Genomic DNA, 25,112 nt, shown 5'->3' with positions numbered 1-25,112 from the left:
TTTGCTATTCCTTTTTCAGTGATGAGGAAATGAGGAAAGTGATGAGAATACACATAATTTACCTAAGGACTCACAGCTATTAAAGGGTGAAGTTGAAACTAACACTCAGGTTTTATTACTCCAAAACCCATACTCTTTCTATGGTATTGTGATGGCAGTTAACTCTTACGCTATGTAGGCAGAAGGACAGGTTTGTTTTTGAAACACAGTAGAACATTTTTGATAAGGTAGTGAGAAAAATACCACAAGCCATACAAGAAAATTCATGCTTTCATGTTGAAAAATCAATAGTAGTACTGGATACATCTGACACTCTTTACAGCATTCTACTTTTGTGTTTATTTCTTCTAGCAATAGGAAAGTTTCCAAATATCTGGTGAAAAAAAAATTGGGATTCTCATATGAATATCACTTTCAGATCGGGTGAACTGAATTTCATATAATTAGAATCTGAGTAAAATTCAAGTAATAACATTCTTTGAAATTTTAAGTGGTAATTGTCATGCATATCAAAAATGATCTGAAAAGATACACATAAACTATCAATAGTGAAGAGATCAAGATTTTCTGCAGGGTGAGAACTTTAACTTTTACTAGATATTCTTATATATTATCTGCATACTTTACAATATGAATGCATTTATTATTTGTATAATGAACACACACACTAAATGTGATGAAGAACTGCTGACCCCTTAATTGTGGACTTGTGAGATAGTAATATTTGGTACTTGTAATGAAAAGCTAGACTTACTGGGCACTTGGCTTAGTTGATGAGCATTATTTAATGCTTTGATATTCTTATGTTTAAGATAAAATTATTCATAAAGGAAAGAAGAAGTAAAATAAGCTCCATGCTTCACACTACATCCAAATTAAATTATTTTGTTGATTTTTTTGTAATGATATTTATTCAAAGCATTAATGATGAAGTAAAATGACGAAGAGGAAAAAGATAATATGCTAAGTTGAAAATAATCATGAATGTCAAATGTTGCTTAATCTTGTTAATTACAAACACATAAGACACATGTCTGAAGAAATAAAATAAAATAACAACACGCTTTTGGGCACTTGGTTGTTACTAAAGAGGAACACTTCAAATCTAAAAAGATTTTATTTTATCCTCTTCTTTACAGAAAAGAAACTATGTTTGAGTTTCTTATTTCTAAACTCATCAACAATTACACAAGGTAGTGATACACTGTTGCTCTACAGTCACACCTTATTTTAGGTATAACATTGGTAATAAGGCAATGGAATTACTTTCTTAATCCAATGACTAGTTTCTCTATAACCATATTCTATAATGAGCACCAAGACAGACGATTTGGGCTTGGCAATTATTTAAAACTTTAGAGATTCTGAAATTCTTACTCTAAACATAACACAGTAGTGACATTTTAAAAATAGTTATGTATGTATGTATCCATCCATCCATCCGTCCATCTACACATATACTACACTTTGGCCCTGAGTTTCTAGCTCTTAACTGGTAGACTCAGAATCCAGGGGAAAAAGTTGACAACTCAGTCCAACTCTGGAATTCCACTGATATTGAGGGCTCTGTTTTGCCTCGATATTGCTTTCAATTGCTTAGTTTGGGAGGAGATAAGCACCAGATTCTATTACTTCTTTCCTCAATTCCACTGAGAGGTTATAAACACTTGCATTTCATTACAATGTTCATTATCAGTTATAAAGGGTATGAGTTAACATATCTGAGGAATGTTTAAATGATACTCCTAAAAATCTTCATTTAATTACTGGAAATCACAAGAAATCAAAGTTCTTTTTTAAAAAAAAAATGAATCACACAGTAACCATGCAGAAGAAGAAATTACTTCGGCAGATAGCGATGGTACAGAAGTCCTTGGTAAGGTTTTCCTTTTAATGAAAAGCAGCCCCCAAATCATTTTCTTTTCTCATAAAGAACAGCCTGTAAAATCAAGCTGCAGCCATAGACAAGCAAGCTGGAAGCTTGCACGGATGAATGCCGGCAGTTGTGCCAGTAGGAAAAGGCTACCTGGGACTAGGCATGTTCAAAATGGCAGCTCCGTCTTCCCTTCTCTTTGCTAAACCGTGCGTACTGTAAGGAGAAGACAGTATGGCGCTGGCCAGGCAAAGACTCCATTTGCATAATAAGATTATGGTGGGGTGACCAGTCTTCCCCATGCACTATGTAGATGTCACACTTGGTCGAACCAATCTGTGGACCCTACATATATCAGACACCGCCTCCTCAAGCCTGCCTATAAAATATGGTGCAGTATGGTCAGTTTTTCCCTTTTAGGAGCCCATCTGTCTCTGGCAAGGGGGAGAGCTGTTCTCCTTTCTCTTTCTTTTGCCTATTAAACCTCCACTCCTAAACTCACTCCTCGTGTGTGTCTGTGTCCTTAATCTTCTTGGCACTAGACTACAGACCTTGGGTATTTACCCTAGACAACGATGCCACTTCAGCAAATCTTAGCATTCAGGGATCACTTCATAAATATTGGTTCCTTTACTCTTCCTGATCTGAAAATTACTACAATTCTTAACAAATAAAAGTGATACTTCATAATAAAAAGGAAGATAATTATGGGATTAATGGTGAAAAGAACACCCTGTTCAGAAATGTTTGGAAGAAGTTGCTGACCATCTGTCTTAAGAAATTCCCACATAGTCCCCATGATATATGCCCTCACTAAAATTTTGGTTTAAAGCTGACATTGTAGCAGCTGTCTACTGATTCCCATGGGTCTTGACTGCAATACGAAAAGAGAGCAATGTTTGGATTGTGGCACATGACAAAGAACTACGAGATGAGTATTCATCAGTACTTAACCATATTTTAAAATAAAACAATACCTTATTACAAGCACAAAGAGTAATTATCATGTTTAAATGAATTAAAGCAATATTTTAAAAGAAATGTGATGATATGCACATAATTATGTACTGTTTTTAATAATTTAACTATTCTCAACCACTGCTTTATTTAATCCTGTTCTTGTGCTTTAATTGAGCTAATAGGTCCCCTTTAACCTGATTTTGGTGGTATTTCTTCCTGCAGATTTATTGTAGCTCTGTTACCAACATAACATTTCATGTCCATATTCTCCTTTTAAAAGGTATAACTGACTAACATGCAGAGAATATTTTAATTGTCACAGATTTTATAGGGTCGGCAACAGCCCAGTACTTGATGTTAAGTTCAGGCTTTTTCCTTGTCTCAGAATTTAAAGAAAAAATGAAACAAAAAAACAAAACCAAACAAAAAACCCTACATTGTGGATCCATGTGATCGCTGAAAGAGAAAGACTAGAGTGTACTGTGTCCTGCTGGTGAAGAAAATTAACCTGAATAAATATTTTTCTCCAAAGAGAAGGGTTCACTCAAAAGTAGCTTTTCAAACTTTACCATAAACTTGGAAGACAAAGCTTTTGTAATTTGTACATAAACAATAAGTGAACCATTAGGAGCCAATTGGCCTATCTAAGATCAATGATAATGGGGAGAAGTTGGGATCCTTGTATGTTGCTGGTGGGGATGTAAAACTATGCAGCCACTTTAATGTTCATAGCAGCATTATTCATAACAGCCCCAAATTGGAAATGACCAGAGGTCTATCAACTGGAGAATAGATAAATAAAATGTGGTATATCCATAAAATGGAATATTATTAGGGAAGGGAATCGAAGGGGAGGGGAGGGGAGGAGAGGAGAGGGGAGGGGAGGAGAGGACAGGGGAGGGGAGGAGAGGAGAGGAGAGGGGAGGAGAGGAGAGGGGAGGGGAGGAGAGGAGAGGGGAGGGGAGGGGAGGGGAGAAGGAAGACAGGAAGGCAGACAGTGCTGACACATGCCACAAGATGGATGAACCTTGAAACCATTACACTAACTAAAAGAAGCCAGTCACAAAAGGCCACATATGCATGATTCCATTTATATGAAGTGTCCAGAATTGGTAAATCCACATAAACAGAATGTAGATGAGTAGTTGCCTGAGGCTGTGGGGGTTTGGGGGAAGTGGGAATAGAAAGTGACAGCCAATGGATATGCAGTTTCTCTTTAGAGTAGATGAAAATGTTTTGGAATTAGATTGTGGCGATGTTTGCACAACTCTGTGAATACACTAAAAACCCCCGAACTGCTTTAAAGTATTTAAATTAAAATATTTTAATTTATTTAAATATTTAAGTATATTTATTTAAAGTATATTTAAAGGGTAGATTTTAGGATGTGGTAATATCTCAACAAAGTTGTAAAAATAAAATAATTCTATGCTCTCTCTAGGTAAAAAGCCTCCCATAGTTTTGGGAGTAACTTGCCCATTTTATAATGATGCTCATGAACGTAATAATGACGGCAATGACAATAATATACTGGTGGGTATATAGATAAATCATTATAGGAATATGTACTAATGGAAAGTAGTTCTATATGGTAAGTGAGATTATGAGGTATGTCCTCTTTATATTGTGTAGTTCTATTGTTTTTGCATTTATATACTGAACATGTGTTACTTCTGTAATCAGGAAAAAAGTATAGTTTTAAACAAAGTTTTAAAAATAGAAGTTTTGGAAAAGGAGATTCATAGGGGCTATCGACCAAGCAGGGCATGATGGTTAGAACTGAGCTGGGTTTTGTAGGATTAGTAGAATTGGATAGAGAAAGGCCAAGGGAAGGGCAACAGTTTTCTAAATAGTTCTTTTATTTCTATATCATTGTTTACTCTCTCTGAACTCAGGGTTGAAATGTGTGTGTCTTATTCACCACTGAGTCCCCCGGGTCTAGAATTATGTCTGGGACATAGGAGATACTCAATAAACAGTAACTGAATACATGAACAAACACTTGTTGCCAGAATCCTTTTCCTAAAATACAGATGACAGCTGGGGCTACCACTGGCAATGTATGCACGCCTTTATGCAAATTAGAAAAAGGTGTCCCATTCCCCTAGGTTGATGCCCTTCCTCTCTAGGATTTGTGGCTAGGAGAATCAATCTGGAGTTCACCTCACCCATGACCGACCCCAACCCTACTGCCTGGCCAATCTTCCTTCTGAGGCCCCTGCCCCCAACTGCATACAGGGCCGGCAATCAAAGCCCTTCTCAATCTGACCCCAACTTTCCTGCTCCATCATAACCATTTTCAACCTTGATTCCGTGCTTATGCTACAGTAGTCCTCAGCTTCAGTGTATGAATTCCCACTACTGCCTTCATCCCACCAATTCAGCAACTTTACACCAAACACCTACCATTTAATAAAGAGGAGCCATCCCCATTCTAATATTGTTCTCAGCGACTCTCTAGAAGCTCCCTCTTGTCCTCACATGCTCCCACTCAGACTCTCTTTCTTCCTGTCTTTGATTAAGAAGATATACTAGCTTTTGACTCTCAGCTTTCCCTTCATTTGGGCCTTGGTCCCCTTTGGACAATTTTCCTGGACTTTAAAGGAAACAGGCAGCCTGCCTCCTTAGTCCTCCTCAGGTGGAATCAACAAGCACTCGTTCTCTGAACTTACCCAGCACATTGTAAAACCTTTATAAATAAAACCTTGATCATACCACATTATGTTGTTTTCTTACATATTTCTACCTTAAGACTGTGGAAGCTTCTTAAGGAGTTCTTTTTTTTTTTGAAAGGATCTCACTCTGTCACCCAGGCTGGAAGTGCGGCGGTGGCGCAATCAGCTAATTTAATTTTTTTTTTTTTTTTTTAAGACGGAGCCTCACTCTGTCACCCAGGCTGGAGTGCAGTGGTGCAATCTCGGCTCACTGCAACCTCTGCCACCTGGGTTCAAGCGATTCTCCTGCCTCAATCTTCCAAGTAGCTGGGATTACGTCTATTAAAAAATGTAATTTTAAGCGCCTGGTTTAAAAATTTTTTAGTAAAGACAGGTCTCACTCACTATGTTGCTCAGGCTAGTCTTGAACTCCTGGCCTCAAGTGATCCTCCTGCCTTGGCCTCCCAAAGTGCTGCGATTACTGGTGTGAGCCAACACACTGGGCCAAGAACCATTTCTTATTTTTAGGCACTTAGCACTGTGCTTGGCATAGGCCAGGTGTTCAATAAATTTGTATAGAGACAATGAATAAATAAGGCATGGAGACAGAATCTGGTGTGAATAGAGAAACTGAGACTTTGGGGGTAGATTCTAGTAGGATGGAATCAGATTGTAACAGGTATTGAAATTAAAACAGAGGAGCTTAGACTTGAGGTGGAAAGAACTAAGGTGTCAGTTCAGATCTCAGAGAAGGGAATGACATGTTATGTGTCACCATTCAATGTAGAAGGGAAGGGAATGAAGGAGAGCCTGTAGTCATAGCAAGCATTCAGTAAGTGTTTGTTGTTTGACTGGTTGAGCCTGGAGAAACTCTTACAGAAATATATTGGCATGAGATGAGAGAATAAAGAAAAGGGCGGGAAATCAAGAGACTGTTAAAAGCAAAGACCTGCCAGTCTTGGAAGCTGATAGGAAATGCAGATGAAAGGAGAGCTAGAGTGACTGGGTGCAGAATGGGACCATGAATAAGTAAGGGTAGAAAAGGTGAGAGGAGAAACTGACTTGTAAGGGGAGAAGAGACCAGCTTTGAAAACACTGAGCTGCAGTGGCTGGTCTATGTGCACACATGTGCTTATATGACTGTGTAGTAAAGTATGTCTGTGACACACACAAACTCTGTGCTGTTTTAATAAGTCCTTCCTCCCACTGTGCACCACCCCAGCCTGGGTTTAGTTTTCAGCCAACAAAAACAAAATTACTCATAAAATTAATGGAAACAATCTGCTTTTTCCTTGCCATAGAAAGGATTTTTCTTAATTACTTTTTTTAGGAGCTTTGAATCATATATCCTGAAGGTTGATTAAATCCCTTAGAAGTGAACTAAACATTAGAAGTTTGCAACGCGACTCTCAGAGCTGGTGTTTACTTGTTGCATATAAATGGATATGCCTTGGAAAGCTCTGCTTCAGCTAGTGTAATGAGCACAGGCTTTCCCTCTCTGGTGAAAAATTTATTCCTCAACATTTATAAGGAATAGGATCTGGTTAAAATGTTAATTAAAAACTGAGTCTCTGAATAATCTCACGTTGGAAAATTAGGTTTTCTAATATGAATCTCTTATATTTGTGTAGGCTTTTCCTTTAAGAAAAAGTGCTTTCCATTCATATTTTTTCCTTTTGTTCTCTCCAGCTGTCCTTAAAGGAAGCATGGCAGGTGGTAGGTGCATTTAGTGGTATAAAGAGAAGCACATCACCATTTACCTAAGAGAGGGGAGTTCATAAATATAGATACGTACTTGCTTATATTATAAAGTCTACCTTCTATCCCTGTCCCTCTTTTCTATATATATATATCCTATTTTTTTAAATTTTATGTTTTACTTTCCATTAAGCTATAAAATAAAAAAAAATTGCATAAGGAGAAGGAGAGACAGAGGTGGAGGTAGACTTCTTTGAATAAACCTTATTTTATCAATCTGACTTTGAAACTATACATTTTACAATATTATTAAACAAAAAAATGTAAAAGGCAATCCTAAAAAGAAAAAAAAACCTATCTATCTAATTGGTGGTATATGAGAATAATTACAGCAAGTGATTTGAAAATATAGCAATTTGACTATGGTACTATACAATAATTAGATTATACAGTATATTTCTCATTGGAATACCCTAATAAAAACAAAGAACTGCAAAAAGAGAAAAAAGGAAGAAAAAATCTGAACCCATTTTCATTAATCATATTGCCATTCTGAGGCTAGTGTGTGTGCAGTGTGGGATAAAGCAGATGAGTAATCCGTTAGCCATAATTTCCAGTGTGTAGAAAGAGGTATCATTTTAAGATCAGAAAGGGTAAGTGAAAACTCCATAATCTTGAATTTGAATTATAACTATGAATATAAATTTATAATGTGTTTCATCTTAAAAAGAAACATACATATCATAATCTATTAAAAAGGTATAGGAACAATGATCAACCTAGTAGCAATGTATACCCTTAGCACTCAAATTGTGACCTCACAATTTGTAGACAATGATAGAAAAGACTGATTCCATGTCTGGAGCAGGAAAAACATTAGATAAGTCTGGAACATCTTGTCATACCAGAAAGAAAGGAAGCTATTAGAAATTCTTAGGGTCTGGTCAAAAGGGGTCAGAAGAAAACTTGAAGAGTCTCCCATTGGTCAAAAAAATAACTGCAATAAATCAAAACACATCCATCACCTTTGGAGGATATTAGGAAACTACTCATTATTTTGAAAAGAGAAAGAACCAAGCCTTCATCTTGTCTTTTCTATATAAAAGCTTCCCCAGGGCAACAAAATAACATAATAAGGGGAAGATTTTCTGTTTAGAAATGTTCCAGCTAATAAACTATAAAGAACTGATAGAATTAGACAGAATATAATCATTTTGTAATCCTCAGTGGATTAGTGGATCTAGGAAATGATCACTAACAGCTACGGAAATATACATCACCATCACAAAATATTTTTGCCTTAAAAAAAATTAAACCTAAATCTGATCAAAATTCTTGATCTACATACCAATTTGTAGAAAATATGGGAGAGAGAGGAACATGTTAAAGGACACCACAGGAATGCAATCAGCAAAACTGACTGTGGGAAACTCTAAAGGACAAGTCATTTGGCTTCTTCCACAAAATTTTGTGAAGAAAGAAAGGTGAATAGAGGGAAAGGGAGAGAAAAAGGGAGATGGAGGGAGGGAAGAAATTCAGACTCAAATAAATTTAAAAACATTGTTGACAGAAATGTAAACATTAGCTGAATATTTAATAGTATTAAGGAAGTGCTGAAATTGGTTTTGGCCAGGAGAGTGTGACCATGGTGTTGTGATTAGGTTTAAAACGGATGGTATTTATAGAACTACATTCTGAAATATTTAAGAGGAAACAATGTTGTCTTGGATTTGTTGTGAAGTAATTTGGGTAGGAAGGGGACAGTGCATGTAGATCAGAGGAAAAAAGAACTGAAAGTTGGCAATTGTTGAAGCTCTGTACATGGCAGTTCATTCTGTCTACTTTTGCATATGTTTAAAATTTTCCATAATAAAAAAATGTAAAAGCACTATGTCTGCCCCTTTGGCCTCCTTGAATATTCATCTCTTCCTTTCTCCTCCTCTAAATCCCAGTCAAGTTCCACTTTGGCTTTTAAGGCATTTCTGACCAAAACACCCCTGGCATGGGTTCTTCTCCCTGACCTCGCGGAGAGACCCTCATCTACTCCATTACTTATCTGACATACATAGGCTGTTTTATTTTAATTAAAAATAACAACAACGGCTTTTTCCTGATCTTTATTGTAGAAGTCACAAATGAGCAAAAAAACAATTCTGCTCGCCCGTAATCCTACTCAATCAGGAGAGAACTAATGTCAACATTCTGCTGATATTTTTCAGTCTTCTTTCTATGCATGTATGTGTATACTTGCGTTACAGAGATGGGGTTGTACTATACGTACCTGTTTTGCAACCTGCTTTTTTGAGTTAATGATAGGCATAGAGCATATTTAAGCATGATCATTAAATATTACCTTAATGACTATTTAATAGACCCAGCACAAATTGTATTATTATTTAAACTTTTCTCCAAAACTAGGAAGGGTAGACTCCTTGAAGGCAGAAGGGATGTGAATTTGTGATGCATTTTGTATCCCTAGCAAAGCATCTTTCATGATAAGCATTAATGATCACGCTTACTCAAGGTGGGGATCTCTGATTGCGTTAATCATGTGGTTGTGCTTCTGCACCTCAGCTGACAAGGGGAATCTGAAGACTGAATCCATTACAAAGGATCCTTTTTTCTCCTTTAGTACTTCCAGTGCACTTCCCTTATAGAATTTTATTCTAATGTAATGTTCTTTTTCTGGAATGTCTTGATTTATTACTCTATAATACTCTATAGCATAAATATGTACATAAGTTTGAATCTAATTTTTTAAAAATTCCTAATAAGATTAAAAACATTTAAGATTTTCTTCTGGATTGAATCATTATTAAAATTATATTGGTACATGAATGATCAAATTAACAAAATAGTACAAATTCGAAAATAATTATTAAAAATAAAAGTAAACTTTTTTTTTTTGAGACGGAGTCTCGCTCTGTCACCCAGGCTGGAGTGCAGTGGTGCAATCTCCACTCACTGCAACCTCTGCCTCCTGAGTTCATGCCATTCTCCTGCCTCGGCCTCCTGAGTAGCTGGGACTACAGGCACCCGCCACCACGCCCGGCTAATTTTTTTGTATTTTTAGTAGAGACGGGGTTTCACCGTGTTAGCCAGGATAGTCTCCATCTCTTGACCTCGTGATCCGCCCGCCTCGGCCTCCCATAATGCTGGGATTACAGACGTGAGTCACTGCGCCCGGCCGCATTTTTTTTTTTTTTTTTTTTAAGAGATGCAGTCTTACTCTTTTGCCCAGGTTGGTCTTGAATTCCTGGGCTCAAGTGATCCCATTGCTCCAACCTCCCTAGAAGCTGGGATGACAGGAGTGTGCCATCGCACCCCAAAACTGGACTTTAATTGGGAATGCACCTCCTAATGAGGTGAATAAGGATGACTTCTCTTCTCCCCAACTTAGTTGATGCATCCCTGGAAGAACAGAATAAGTACTAATTGCTAGAATGAACCTGGTTTGATTACAGGAGGCTTTGACTACAGGAGGCTTTTCTGACACCAGTAAGTGAATGTAACCTTTGGTTTGTTATATGGAAGTTTGCACAGCTCAAGACAATTCTACCCAGTAAGATGGGGACAGATGACATTTTCTTTGGTAAAGGAGAAGAAAGGCCATTAGAAAAGAAGGAGCAGCAGGTATTCTCAAGCAGATGAATTTTAGAACAACATGGGAAAATTAAGAAAGTTTGGGCATAAGGGTTACATTCATCCTCGTTCAAAAACTACAGGAGTAGGATGTGAAACATACCTAATAGGAATTCATAATTTCATGGGGGAGACATATAATTAATAAAAATAAAATCTGATGTGAGTGAAAGAGTAAGGTACAAGGTCAAAGAGGAAGAACAATTACCTCTTCCTGGAGAAGTGAAAAAAAGGCTTCTTAGAGAAATAAGTCTAAGAGAATAAGGAAGGAGGGCATTTCCACAGTAGGGAGCTCAGTCTGGTGGAACAGGAGAGTGAGGCATGTTCTGTACCCCAAGCAACTCTGTGTGGGGAACACAGAGTGGGTTTTAGGGATTAGGTGGCAAGAGCAATCAGGGACAGATCATGCAGTCCTCTGAATTATTTACTTCACCATCTAGCCTATGGGACCCACTGGAACATTTCTAATCAGGAAGTGACTGCTTAGATTTGGAGTTTTGGAAATAAATCTCTTCTAGCAGTGAGGAAAATGGGCAGTGGTAAGGAGTAGGAATAACCAGAGGGAGGAAGTCCATTTAGGAAGCAGATGAAGGATAAAGAGGGCCTCAGCTAAGGCGACCAGACAATGGGGAGTGGAGGAGAGAAAATGGATTTTAAGACAATATTTAGGAGGCAAATGAACAGGTCCTGGTGGCTCACTTAATGTCTGGTTAAAAGATGGGGCAAGTCATGGAAGATACTGAGCTTTCTAGCTTGGGCAACTACGCAAATAATAAGTAATGGATATGAAAGAGAATACAGAATCTTCCAGTGAAGGTGGGACTCTGTCTCATTCATGTTTGTCTCTATACCTCTTAACAGATCTTACTGGGTAAGTGAATAAATTTACCACTGCATTTAACCTCATAAACCCAAGCACAATAATAAGATGCTACCTCTAGGCAGGATTTAAATTTTGTTTTATGATAAAATTTGTGGACTGCACACAACTGACCCTCTATCATAAAACAACAATTTAAAAATCTAATCAACTGTAGAAAATAACCGTACACATTTTTAAAAGACAGCACTAAATATGGGCCGGGTGCAGTGGCTCACGCCTGCAATCCCAGTAGTTTGAGAGGTCGAGGTGGGTGGATCATTTGAGGTCAGGAGTTCGAGACCAGCCTAACCAACATGGTGAAACCAGGTCTCTGCTAAAAATACAAAAATTAGCTGGGTGTGGTGGTGCATCCCTGTGGTCCCAGCTACTTGGGAGGCTGAGGCAGAAGAATCGCTTGAATCCAGGAGGTGGAGGTTGCAGTGAGCGGAGATCACGCCACTGCACTCCAGCCTCGGCGACAGAGTGAGACTCCATCTCAAAAAAATAAAAAACAAAAGACAACACTAAATAAACCATCCATTAGAAAATGAGTTAGCCAAAGATTAAATCTGAGCAGTTTGGCCTCAAATTATGTAGTGTCAAGAAAGTTATTTCCATGTGTTTTTATGTGCTTACATTTTAAGAGACCATAGTTTCAAGTGGTATTTTCTCCAATATTAAAAAAAATTATTCTACTTACTAATAAAAGCATCTTTTAGTTCATATAACAACACCAGTCATAGCAAATATGGAGATGAAGTCTGCTTCAAACAGAAAAGTCTGTTTATTTTTATTTTTTAATTTTTTTTAGATGGAGTGTTGCCCCGTCACCCAGGCTGGAGTGCAGTGGCACGATCTCGGCTCACTGCAAGCTCCACCTCCCGGGTTCACGCCATTCTCCTGCCTCAGCCTCCCGAGTAGCCGGGATTACAGGCGCCCGCCACCATGCCCAGCTAATTTTTTTGTATTTTTAGTAGAGATGGGGTTTCACTGTGTTAGACAGGATGGTCTCAATCTCCTGACCTTGTGATCTGCCTGCCTCGGCCTCCCACAGTGCTGGGATTACAGGTGTGAGCCACTGCACCCAGCCCGGAAAAGCCAGTTTTAAAAATTGGATTGATGGGAGACTGAGGTGGGTGGATCACCAAATCATCTGAGGTCAGGAGTTTGAGACCAGCCTGGCCGACATGGTGAAACCCTGTCTCTACTAAAAAATACAAAAATTAGCTGGGCATGGTGGTGCACACCTGTAGTCCCAGCTACTTAGGAGGCTGAGGCAGGAGAATCACTTGAACCCGGGAGGTGGAGGTTGCAGTGAGCTGAGATCATGCCACTGAACTCCAGCCTGGGTGACAGAGTGAGACTGTGTCTCGAAAAAAAAACGATTGAAAACAGAATTTACAAACGAGTTTTTCGTAAAAGTTAATTGGTTATGACAAAATCATTTAAAATTATTTTCCTTTTTATTTGGTATTCTTCATTGTAAATAATTGAATACAAGCTAATCAAAATTATTTTTAATTAACAAATCAATTTTCACTGAGGGGAAATGATTTATTTCTATCTCTCCACTTTAAAAATAATTTTTCTATGTGGACAGGAGTACCAAGGTGTCAAATATCATGGTCTTCACTCTAAATATTATTTTAATATTGGTAACCCATGCAAATAACAATATACATTATTTGTTATCTATTACACACACCCACATTGATTTATTTCTGCCATCATCAGAACTAAGCAGTAGATTCGGACACACTTGGTGGAGTCATTCATGATACTGAAACAATAAAATAGTTAAAAGGCATTATTTTTCCCAGTATATAAAATTAGCATGTAGAGAATGTTAAAAGAGCCCCAAAATCCAGTATCTTGTGGAGAAATATGCTAAAATGAGCATTTATTATTATTTTTAGGACTATTAATGAAGTTTGGACTCCAGTCCTTTCCATATCTGTGAACACACAGGGAACAACTTATCATAGCATCACTATTTGACCTCTAAGGAACAGCTCGTGTCATCACAGAGCAAAAGTGCTGGTGAAACATTTATCTAGATAAAAGACCTCAAGCAGTTAACCTGCTCAGCAGAGGCAATGCAACCAGGCAACAGGATAATGACCTCTATCCAAATGTGGAAGGTACCTCAATTTAAAACCCTGACAGCTTGACAAAAGATGATGGCAGCTCAGCAGGAAAACATTAGCCATGATAACGCAGGGTACTGTATGTGAAAAGAATGAATTATAAAGCACAATGCTATTTGGGCCGAGTAGGGATTTTTGTTTTTTTAACCAACTTTATATTTAGGACGGTAGTCATGCCTAAAGCCTCCCTCCATTCTTTTCTACCTGAAGAATATCCTGATAAAAGTAAAAAGGCAGTGTGGATTAAATTGACAGCTTAAACACAAATCGAGTTTCTGAACTAAGCCAGGAAAATGCTGCACATCATTTCTGGCAGGCTTGTTACTGTTTCAGAGTAGAAAAACCTGGTCATTGGTAAATTGGCTTAATCCACTTGAGGAAAAACTGGTAACTCAAATAAGTGTGAACAAGACCAGGCTTACTGTGTGTATTATTTTGTTTTATTTTTAAAGGGAGAGGGTACTTGGCCCGCTTTGGGGTGCTTTAGATCTTCAGCTGTAAAATGTCCCTACTGCAAATTCAGTTTAAAAAAACAATTTAATTTTAGAGTAGTAGCATGATCATGCTTGTATGTTTATTCAAGGACCTTTACTCTGTGACAGGGTTTCAGCCTGTGAGGTTTTCTCTACACATGGCAGGCAGCTGTCAGAACCAGTGTGAGGGGTGAAAGGGCAGCCCGGCTGCTCTGTTAAATCATGGGGTTCCATCAACATCTCAGAATTCCTGCCGAGTGGGAGCTGGGAGACCACAGATTAGAGTACACTGGAGTGTGTATATTAGGTCACTCGGTGTCTATCAAAGCGGTATCACGCCGGTGAGCTGTACAATAGATTTTACTGTGTTCTGTTCAAAGAAAATGTAAGGAAAGTGGACATGTGTGTAGCAGACCATAGCTGAACACTGAATTCTTCTTGTCTTTAAATGGATGGATTTATTATCCACAAGATGAACGAAGAGTAGGGGCACAATCAATAGCTATGGAAAACATGCGAGGCTGATGGTTTCTATTCAGTGCTTGGAAATAACTGTTCAGCAGATGTGTATGAAGCAGATGAGTCCACGGCCCAGCACAGTGGAGGGGGAGGGGGCCGGATCATGGCTGTGATCTTGGACCATGAACTTGTTTTATGACTCTGAATGGTCACTTCCCTTCAGTTTCACAAAACTTTAATGTCCTCATTTGTGAATTGAAAATAATAATCTCCCTTGTCTTATCTACATCTCAAAACCCGTTAATAAAAAATGAATTCCTAAATGAGAAAAGACTTTTAAAATGTTGAGAGGTATGAAGCATGATGGTATAAAGTGTGATACTTAATTAAGAAATAAAATGTAACTTGTGTTAGTGGATATTTGGTCTACATGTAAAATAGAAAACATCTGCTCCTTTATTACCTATTGTTTAGTTTCTTTTTAAGAGAGAAAAATTCATGTTCCCCAATGCATCATATAATCTTTAAAAAGATAATGGATAAAAGGTGAATAGCATCATGCCTGGCAAGTAAGGTGAAACTTTAAACAGCTTTAAAAATTTGTGTTATATTTTAATTTCTCAATTATAACTCTGTAAGAGGTTTCTTGACTGTAATAAATATATACCTGAATTTATGTTAATGATAACTAATACTAACAAAATGTTTCCTATGTGCCAGGCACTGTTCTAACTACATTACAAAAGTTAATTTATTTAATTCACATAACCATATGTAAAGTGGCCCAATTATCTTTTTTTTTTTTTTTGAGACAGAGTCTCACTCTGTCGCCAGGCTGGAATGCAGTGGCATGGTCTCGGCTCACTGCGACCTCCGCCTCCCGGGTTCAAGCAATTCTCCTGCCTCAGCGTCCCGAGTAGCTGGGATTACAGACATGCGCCACCACGCCCAGCTAATTTTTGTATTTTTAGTAGAGACGGGGTTTTACCATGTTGGCCAGGGTGGTCTCGATCTCCTGACCTCGTGATCCAGCCACCTCGGCCTCCCAAAGTGCAGGGATTACAGGCATGAGCCAACATGCCCGGCCCCAATGATCAGTTTTTAGGTTATAGCACCCTCTTCCAAAATATAAGACTCTGCATTATAATCTCACTTTGGGTTAAATACATTTTCTAATCTTGTAAAATGTGAACAGCCAACTACCTTCTACACAACAATTTCACTTTTTACCCTATGTGGTAGACACTATTCTTTTCCCATTTTTTTAAGATGAAAATATTATTTCCTAAGAGGTTAAGTGATTTGTACAGCAACAAAATGGCAAACCTAGCATTCACATGTAGGCAGTCGGCTGTACGGCCTCTCTTTGCATCAGAGGGCCTGAAGCCATCTATTATTTGGGGGCAACATCATGGTGTCCACTTGGATCATTTGGGATCCAAAATGAAGATACCAGGTTGAGAGCTAATTAGTCACCCAGAAAATAACTCCAACATGCGCACTGAGACTGGCTCACGCTGGAGCCATGACCCTATCTACATTATATAAGAACAATCAGCTGGGCAGTTAGCTGTTTCAGTGTGAATGTAGCAATGGCTGCCATGTCCAAAGCACTTTCCAGGAGAGGAGGCTGAAAAGCTACCTTATGGCCTCATGTTGACATTTATCCAGGTGAATTGCAACTTGAAATGTACTTCTAACATTTGCTACTGTGAGTGCAGAAAAGACGTCATATAATAAGGCAAATGTGGAGAGCCCTTTGTTTCTTCTTTTTTAAAAAATTAGAACTATTTTTCAACGTTGGTTGGAAACAAGTCCATGAAGAAAATCTTTAAAAGACAGTAAAGAAATTCTGAGATTGAATTCCATTTTGTCTGTGTGTTGTTCAGTGACAAAAGACTGTGAAATACAAATAGACATAGAGCTGCATATAACAGCTTTGTGGCTTTCCCTTCAATAAACTCAGAGATTGTCTTTGTATCCAGTGACCTTTTAGGGGGATTTAAAATAAAAACTAAAAAGACACAGTACAATTTGTCTATACTAAAGACCCAATTATAACTCTCAGTCTCATCTTTCATGGTTACTTCTCAAAATTCTGCCTACGTGAGAAAGAACTGAAAAATATTCCTCTTTTCTGGATAATATTATCAAATGAAGTGAGGGCCTGGGCGGTTGCCCTCACTGGTGATTGATTCTTTAATGAGCTTCACCTGCAGGCCCAAGAGCACAGAGACTGCCCAGCTCTCTAGATTTTAAAATAGTGATCAATTCAGACACACATTGGGTTGTGTTGCTGGGACTAGTCAGAAGAACTGTTGTATATTCTCTGAATGACAAAAACTGAAATTGAGATATATTTACAAACACATTCACACATACTCAGGGGCCTTATGAATAAAAAGCGAAAATGCCAAATTACTCGGATGCCTCTACACTCTATCAGTATCTTATGAAAAGCATAAGGCTCTGCATTATGATCCCTTCTAGGTTAAACACATTTAAAAATCTTATAAAATACGAATAATATAAATAATCTGAATGCTTTCTATGATACAATTTCATTTCATAGATTAATGTATCAGTAGAGTAGCTATAAGCTGCTGTTTTTCTTTTTAAAAAATTAATTAATAGGCACTTCAAGTTTAGCCTCTTCACAAGGCCATCCTATTTATTTATACATTTTATTAATTCTGAAGCCAGTAGCTCCTCAATGGTGTATTTATGTTCAACTAGGTCAGGTCCACTGGGATGATATTTGGTCTTTCACAGAAGACACACTGAGCCTGTATAGACAGCAGGCTCAAACTACCAAACACACTTCCTTTCCTAAGATTTGACTACATGAATTTGTTAGACTTCAGTGAAAAAATATAGGAATCCAGATATGCATTTCATAAATCTCTCTACATAAGACCTTCTACACATAAGGGTGTCAGTAACACGTTGCCTCCTTATTAGGGAAGCAGGCATTTGGCAAACAGTCCATTTGTGATAGTTGGTTTGTGTAGCTTGGTGTAGTAGTTTGAAGGGCACCCACAAATACCAATAGAGGGAAATACTGAAAACTGTTCTCTCACATTACATTAGTTTGCTTAAAAAGTATGCATGTGCTAACCAAGCCTACAAATCACTAATTGTCAAGTATGCTGCAACAGAATAAAATTTAGTACAGAAAATACTTAGGTGAGATAAAAAACATTGATGTTTATATTTCTCAATAAATCTATGATTGATTACTTTGATAGTGATAATGCCATAGAGATAACTTTATAAATACTAACAATGCAGAGGATTTGACATTTAAAATGTTCAAATGCAAGATGACATTCTTACTTCCCCTTTCAGAAATGTTATGCATGGATTACTTTCAGAACTATTTGAGCCAAGCCCTGTTGATGAGTAAACGTTAAAAGCAGCTGGGATGTCCACTTTCTTGGTGTTTCTGCTCTATGATTTTACTCGGTAGAATGTGATGAGCACTATTACCTTTTGAAACTATTACTAGCCAGAACTCACTGATGACTTAGTACAGAACACTGGAGTTGAAAGGAGTCCTGGAGACCCAAAACTCTCTCCTCATTTCACAAAAGGGAACCAGAGGCCCCACGGAGATTAAATGGCATGCTCAAGGCCACAGCTAGTTAGTGACAAGGTTTAGTCCAAAACTCATGTATTTGGACTCCTAACACGGTGCTCATTTGCTCTGTTACCCTTAGTGTGATGAAAGACAGATAAATGGCACAAACTCCTTACAGTTTCTATGTCAGCACATGATTATTAGATGTACGCTGTTGACTCTGAATGCTCTGAGGTTGGAAGAAATGTGCAACAACCTAAATGTCACAGGCCTGGAAGTAATCAAAAGGAAACTGAATGTTAGTTACTACTGTGCATAATGCTTGCAACATATCTGTGGTTGGTTGCAATGTACTATTAGAGCGTGGGTTTTTGTTGTGACTGTATGAACCAGGCCGCATAGGGAACGCTGAAGAGCGATCACAAAAATACCTTTCTTTCCCTACTGTCCCTCAAGCAGCAGGGATCAAATAACTGTTTCTCAGCTGTCAGTCTTTTAAACAAAAATATCTCCTTCACTCTATGTGTATCTGTGGCAAGTTAGTGTCTGTTTCCTCTTCTCTTTTCTATTTTTTAGACCCCAACCTTGGATCACCAGGGGATACTGGGACTAGAAAGGGACTGACATGATGTTTTACAAATTTATCTTGGATTTCTTCAGTACGTCACAGTTTGTGTTCAATAAAGGCAGGCAGTATAGAGCAGGCAGGCAGAAAACAGTCTACAACTGGATATTGGGAGTGCAGAATCATCTGCTGCCAGTCTGGACACTGGAAGGGCTTTCCACTCTGAGTATGACAGTTTCCATTTGTATTTCGGGCCAGCTGCTATTATGCCAACAATGTAATAATGGTGTGTTTTATTCATCTGCAACATAGCCAAATCTTCCTGCATTTGTCTAGGAAATCACAAAGCTTGATGAGACCTGGAGGAGCCATCTTTCATCCTCCTTACTTCCTAACTACACACAAATCCCCCAATTCCTTTACCCTGACTCTGGCCTGATCACTTACTAGCTGGACATGTTTCTTAATCTTTACTTTGCCATGGTAGCCTCATGTGGTAAATGGGGCTGACAATAGTAGCTCTCTCTTCGGGTTGTTGTAAGGATTTAATGAGTAACATGTACAGGACTTTAATAGGGCCTGGCATATAGGCACTATATAAACATTAATTATTATAATTATTATTTCCACTCGACAAAATTAAGACTTCCTCATAGTTTTGGATCTCAGCTGATTGTAATCACTTGTTCATCAGTGGTAGAATGGTTTGTTAACTAATGAACATCATATAGCTATACCGTAATTTATTCAACCATTCACTTATTATTGGACATTTAGTGTGTTGCCAGCGTTCTGCTATGTAAGTAATATTGTATGCTACGTGCCCTGTCAAGCATCTATCCTTATAGTTTCCTTACGAGGTGGATGTTTTAAATCCAACTCATAATTTCAAAATGAGGCCACTATGTCTTAGGCAATATGAATCCAATATGACCACACAACTAGTAGGTGTTATTGCAAAACTTGAGCCCATGCCTTGGACCCTAAAGCCTTAATCAATTGCCTACCTATCTTCTTAGCCTAAATGGTTATAATAACAATTAATTTGTGCACCTAATGTTACAAACTCAATTTTTCCAGAATTTTTTCATATGGATCATCTTATTCCTTAATAATTCTGAATATTACCAGCAGCTGGGAGTGGGGTAGGGTGAGGGAGGAAAGGAAGTTGTTGGTCAAAGGGTATAAAGTTTCAATTGGACAAGAGAAATAAGTTTTGAGATCTACTGCACAAGTAGGGTGACTACAGTCAATAATACTGTATTGTGTATTTCAAAGTAAGAGTAAATTTCAAATTTCCAATGCAAAAAATGGTAAGTAAGTGAGGTGATGGATATGTCAATTAGCTTGATTTAATCATTCCACATTGTATGCATGTATCAAATCATCACCTTATACCCCATACATCTATACAATTGTAATTTGTCAATTAAAAATATTAAAAAAGGAATTCAGAGTAACTGCAGTGATATTTTCCCCTTGAATCCAAACTCCTCAATTTAAAAGCTCTGACCTGTTGTTACGAACGCTTACATTGCAACACCGTCAGCAGCTTTGTCAAATCTTGCGCTGGATTCTAAAGGACCTAGTCACTTCCTTGCGTCCATTTATTCCCAACTGCCTGGACCAGCAAGACATGAAGAATAGACATGAATAGCACAGAATAGACATGAAGAGCAATTTCTGGGGCTGGAGGGGATGATATAACTATGATCCAGCAAGAAGATCTTCTTTGCTGCTTTCACCTACTACAAGCTTGTACAACACATTTAATACAATCTAATACCTTGTGGGTCAGGGAGAAACTCCCATCATCACTGTTGGGAGTGGTGTGAACAATTATACACAAGTGCTAGTTTTAGGAACATACAGATAGATTTGGTGTTTTGAAGACAGGGATGGTAACTGAGGAACAACTATATAAGTGTGCTGCCTGCACAACTGGTATTACTGTGCACTTAGGGGCCCCAACATTTCCCAGAGAAAGGAGTTGGGATGGCACTGGCGACACCACACATCCAAGCTGAGGCTGCCCTCTCCAACTACCTGCCCCTTCCCTAAGAGCACCTATAACTCTAATAATTATGGTTAAAGTTTATGGATCGCTTACCATGCGCCTTGTGTCTGTCTCCACTCTACGTACTTTATATGTATTAATTCAATCTATTTAATGTAATCCTCACAACGATACTATGAGGTAGATATGACTATTATTTTCTTCATATGGTAAATGAGGAACCAGAAGTGTAGAGAGGGTAAGTGACTTCCCTAAGTTACAGAGTCAGTAAGTACTAAGCCTGGGACTTGACTCTGGTAGTCTGACCTTGCGGCCTTTGCTCTTTGTCACTACAGATGCTCTATAGGCCAACAGCTGGCCCTGGGGCCTGGCTCCTCTCCCTCCCCTAACCTTTCCGGTTTCCTGCCCAGTTCAACGTGACTTCCTCCCATTTGTTCCTCCACTGGCACCTTCACAGAACTGACCGCTCTCCAGGCGTGAGCTTCCCAGTGGGTCTCCTAGCTCCCACCTTCCCCATTCCCAAAAACATTCTTTCCACCTGTGCCATGAAGCCTTCTGGGAGAGTGAAAGAAATTTAAACATAGCAGAGAAACACAAAAATTACTTCCTTTCCATACAAGGCTTAAATGATTACTAAGAATATCTGAAAAATAAATATTTAATACATAAAAGGGAAAATTGTCAGAATCCTTATGTAATCTAATGTTTCCATGTGTTACAAAGTCCCCCACTGAGGGTTTTCCAAAAGTCTGTCCATGCTAATCCCACTGGCCTGTGAGAGAAGGCAGTGACTGTACACTTTTATGTGCCTCTCTTTCTTAGTTTTTAAAAAATAACAAACATTTAAGATATCAAGAGAAAAGTTACTCTTGCCTAAGTGTCAAGCTTGGAGAGGGCAGAATAGCTAATCTACTTTCTCGACTTCCGTGTAGGTTTTATTACTTCAGTGTTATATTAAAAATGTACTTAAATTTCATGTTGACATGCCATTTCATGAACTTTATTAGAAATTATTGATTCACAAATGAGGGGAAATCTAAGACTAATATTTTATTTATTATGTTCTAGCTATGTGCCGAATGTCAAGAAGGATTTAGCAGTATCTTATAGCTTTGTTGTTTTAATATTCAGTTTAACTATTTATTTTGCAATCATTTCTTAGATTTTAAGTCATTTTAGGTGTATCTGAATTCATTTATTCTTAGAAGTTGTCTGCCTCAAATGTTTTGAAACAGTAAAGGAAAGGATTTGTTAAAAAGGGAATGTAACTAAAATAATGAAGAGATTGATGACTTCACTGTAAAAGCATGATTTTTTAACCTTCACTCCGCAGCCATTTTTAAAATTAGCCTATCATGAAAACAACTTGTGCTGTTATTTGTAATCAAAATATTACATTATTTCTCACTCTGCTCTGGTAGTGTAGAAAAACACACCGCTCTAAACAATAAACCTTGCATTTTAGTAACCTCACCACTCAGATTTTTCTCAGGATATACTGTGAATTATACAGAAAATGTCTTGCTTTCCAAAAGAAGTAAATTCAGTTTTTTGGCTTTACATCCCACTCTAAGAAACCCACTCTCTGGCCCGTGTTGCCATCATAGCATGTCCTGGCTGTCCCACCACTGATTCTGCGCCTAGGGAGGCTCCTTCCTGAAGCCTCTCCATCTACTCCCTACCTCTACACCACAATATCCATAATCCTATCGACCCGTCCAGACCCAGATCAAATGCACTTCCACCATTAGTCTTCCAAGTCAGAGGCAGTGTCCCTCTGTTCAGAATTTTGACACCAATTGCCCATATCTCTTTCACATTGCTTCTCTGCTGATACGCCTTTCCAAGGTGTATGTGGGTCTCCACATTTCTCTTCCCAACTAAACTCTGAGCTCCCAGAGATCAGTGACTCTGGAGAGAGTCAATAATTTATTTTATATTTTGTATTGTATATAAATTTGTGAGCTGCCTCCAGCCTCATGATAAACAATTGTATAAATACATAATGCTTACAATGCAATTATAGAATAAAGAAATGAGGATTTTTAAATGTATGGGCCTGTAAGAGTAATTGTATTGTTTTGTAGTGACCCCTTATATTCTGAAAAACCCATAACATCCATGTACATAACTAGGCTTGTTAAATATATTATAATAAAGTAAATAAAAAGGAAATAGCAAGCATGGAATATAGTAAAAGGAGTTTGAAACAGAGAAAGAAAATCTTTAAATATATATATAGTATAAATATTTGATTACCTATAAACCTGGACAAGTAAAATCAATAGATAACTACACACCAAATTTTGGCTATAGGTTTCAATCATCTGTTGAACAGAACATTTCAGTACAAGTATTTATAGACTGCAGGCTATGTATATGAATTTATATCCCCTCCCTATCATAACATAATCTTTATACATATATTATCCAGATGGTGACTGGGGACTTTCCTGCTCTTTAAGTCTGGGTAAAACTGGTAGGGACCCTGCTAATTCCACAGCCCAGGGAAGTCCACAGTCCCCAAGGTATCTATAAATTCCAGGGTGGAGGTGGTACTTATGCTCTCAGGGGCCTGGGCTGGAATGGGCCATGCACAATAAATTGTAGCTCACATTAGATGCTTCCAGTGCAATTTGCTGATGATGGGGAAGGCAGAGCCGAGGGCACAGGGTCTTTTGACACTCAGATGATTCATTTCTCCCTATTATTTTTCATTTTCTTTCATCTTCATTTTCTCCCTCCTGAACAAAGTAATTCGGATTTTCTAAAGGAAATCTTTGTATCATCTCATTTTCCCAATCTGAGTGGATCACATTCCTAAGTATAATCTCTAATCAGTATTTCTTCAGACAAAAGTAGTATGCTTCTTGAGACAAATTCAAATCCTAGCTGTTAACCAGTAAAAATGACTTCCCATCACACTCATGCATTGAAAAGGTAGTATATTGTTAAGAAGCTGAAAACAAGAGGAAAACCGAGCTCACCAGAACTCAGCAGCTCTATTGCCGTGCCACTACAGCTCCCTCACCATCCATGACTGAGGGTACAGGTGTCCCATAAACACCACCATGGCCATACACCAGAACCCACCACCAAGTCACATTGGGAACCTCCTGTCCTGGGCTGGTAACCTCAGTTTTGGTCCCATCGCCTAACTTCTGGCGGACTCTTGGTTGTCATGCACAACTCAGACAGCTGCTTTCTGTCCATTGTTGTTTCCTTCCCCGGCTCATTGAGATTACTGTGGTCTGGAGCCCATTGGCCAGCTCCACTTCGCCTTGCTGCTGGGCACATCCTCTGCTCCCATCGGTCCAGACAGCAAGCTTGGGCCAACACTTTAGATAATATGGACCTTGAATAATTGGCTATGGGTAATTGATAATTAGATCTATTTTAGATTTCAGATATCATTTCCAAATGTCCAAGTGTTTATAATTCTCATGATGCTAAGTTATTCGTATGTACAGAATGCTTATTTTCACCACTGAGGCAGTAGGCAGACAGAGGATGATTAAGTGTTATCTTAGAAAATAAGAGCAGGCAACAGCATGACCATGCTGAGTCTCTTAGTTAACAGGCCAATCTATGGCCATGAAGTTGTTAGATGTGAGCAGCCAGAAGTACTGGGTTCCATACCTTTTAATCACCTTCATTTTTCTTGGCAAAATTGTTTCCACAATTTGTTTTTTGTTAGAAAACACAGTATCCCATAGTCATGACACCAAGCCAGCATGTTCTCTGTTTCCAGTTAAAAGAAATATAAAGATGCCAGAAAATATTTGCCCAAACAGTGCTGTTTTTCATTAGAATGACACTTTTGGAGCCTGGTTACTACAATATCAACTCTACTTTGTTCTATTACCATGAAGCACAACATTGAAATAGACATTTTTTCTATCAGCAACATATCACATTTGTTGGCTATTAAATAAAGTGTTCACAGATATTAAAAGTTGTTTTTCCTTCTGGTAAAAGCACATTATTGAAATACAACATAATTCCCACTTTCTTTTCAAGCCCTAAAGTTCAAGAACCTAACTTTTTGGGGGGTTGCCTCTAGACAGCCAGGGCATTAAATGTCACCTGTGACCTGACTGTATCTAAGCTGGACAAAGATGTCAACCCTTTGACCATCAATTCCTTACCTCTGACAGGGTAGAGGGACCACTTACTCACATT

At 38.2% G+C, this 25,112-nt stretch overlaps 1 protein-coding gene across 16 annotated transcripts in view; it reads right to left on the bottom strand.

Annotated features, from left to right (window-relative positions):
- CDK14 (cyclin dependent kinase 14) overlaps positions 1-25,112 on the bottom strand; it is a 640,904-nt gene that overhangs the window by 20,609 nt on the left and 595,183 nt on the right. The gene's annotated exons all lie outside the window — the stretch shown is intronic.

The sequence above is a fragment of the Pan troglodytes genome, chromosome 6 (genome assembly GCF_028858775.2).
Source record: "Pan troglodytes isolate AG18354 chromosome 6, NHGRI_mPanTro3-v2.0_pri, whole genome shotgun sequence".
NCBI classification, from domain to species: domain Eukaryota; kingdom Metazoa; phylum Chordata; class Mammalia; order Primates; family Hominidae; genus Pan; species Pan troglodytes.
Note: the sequence above shows the minus strand (reverse complement) of the source record. Positions and strands in the feature narration are given on the sequence as shown.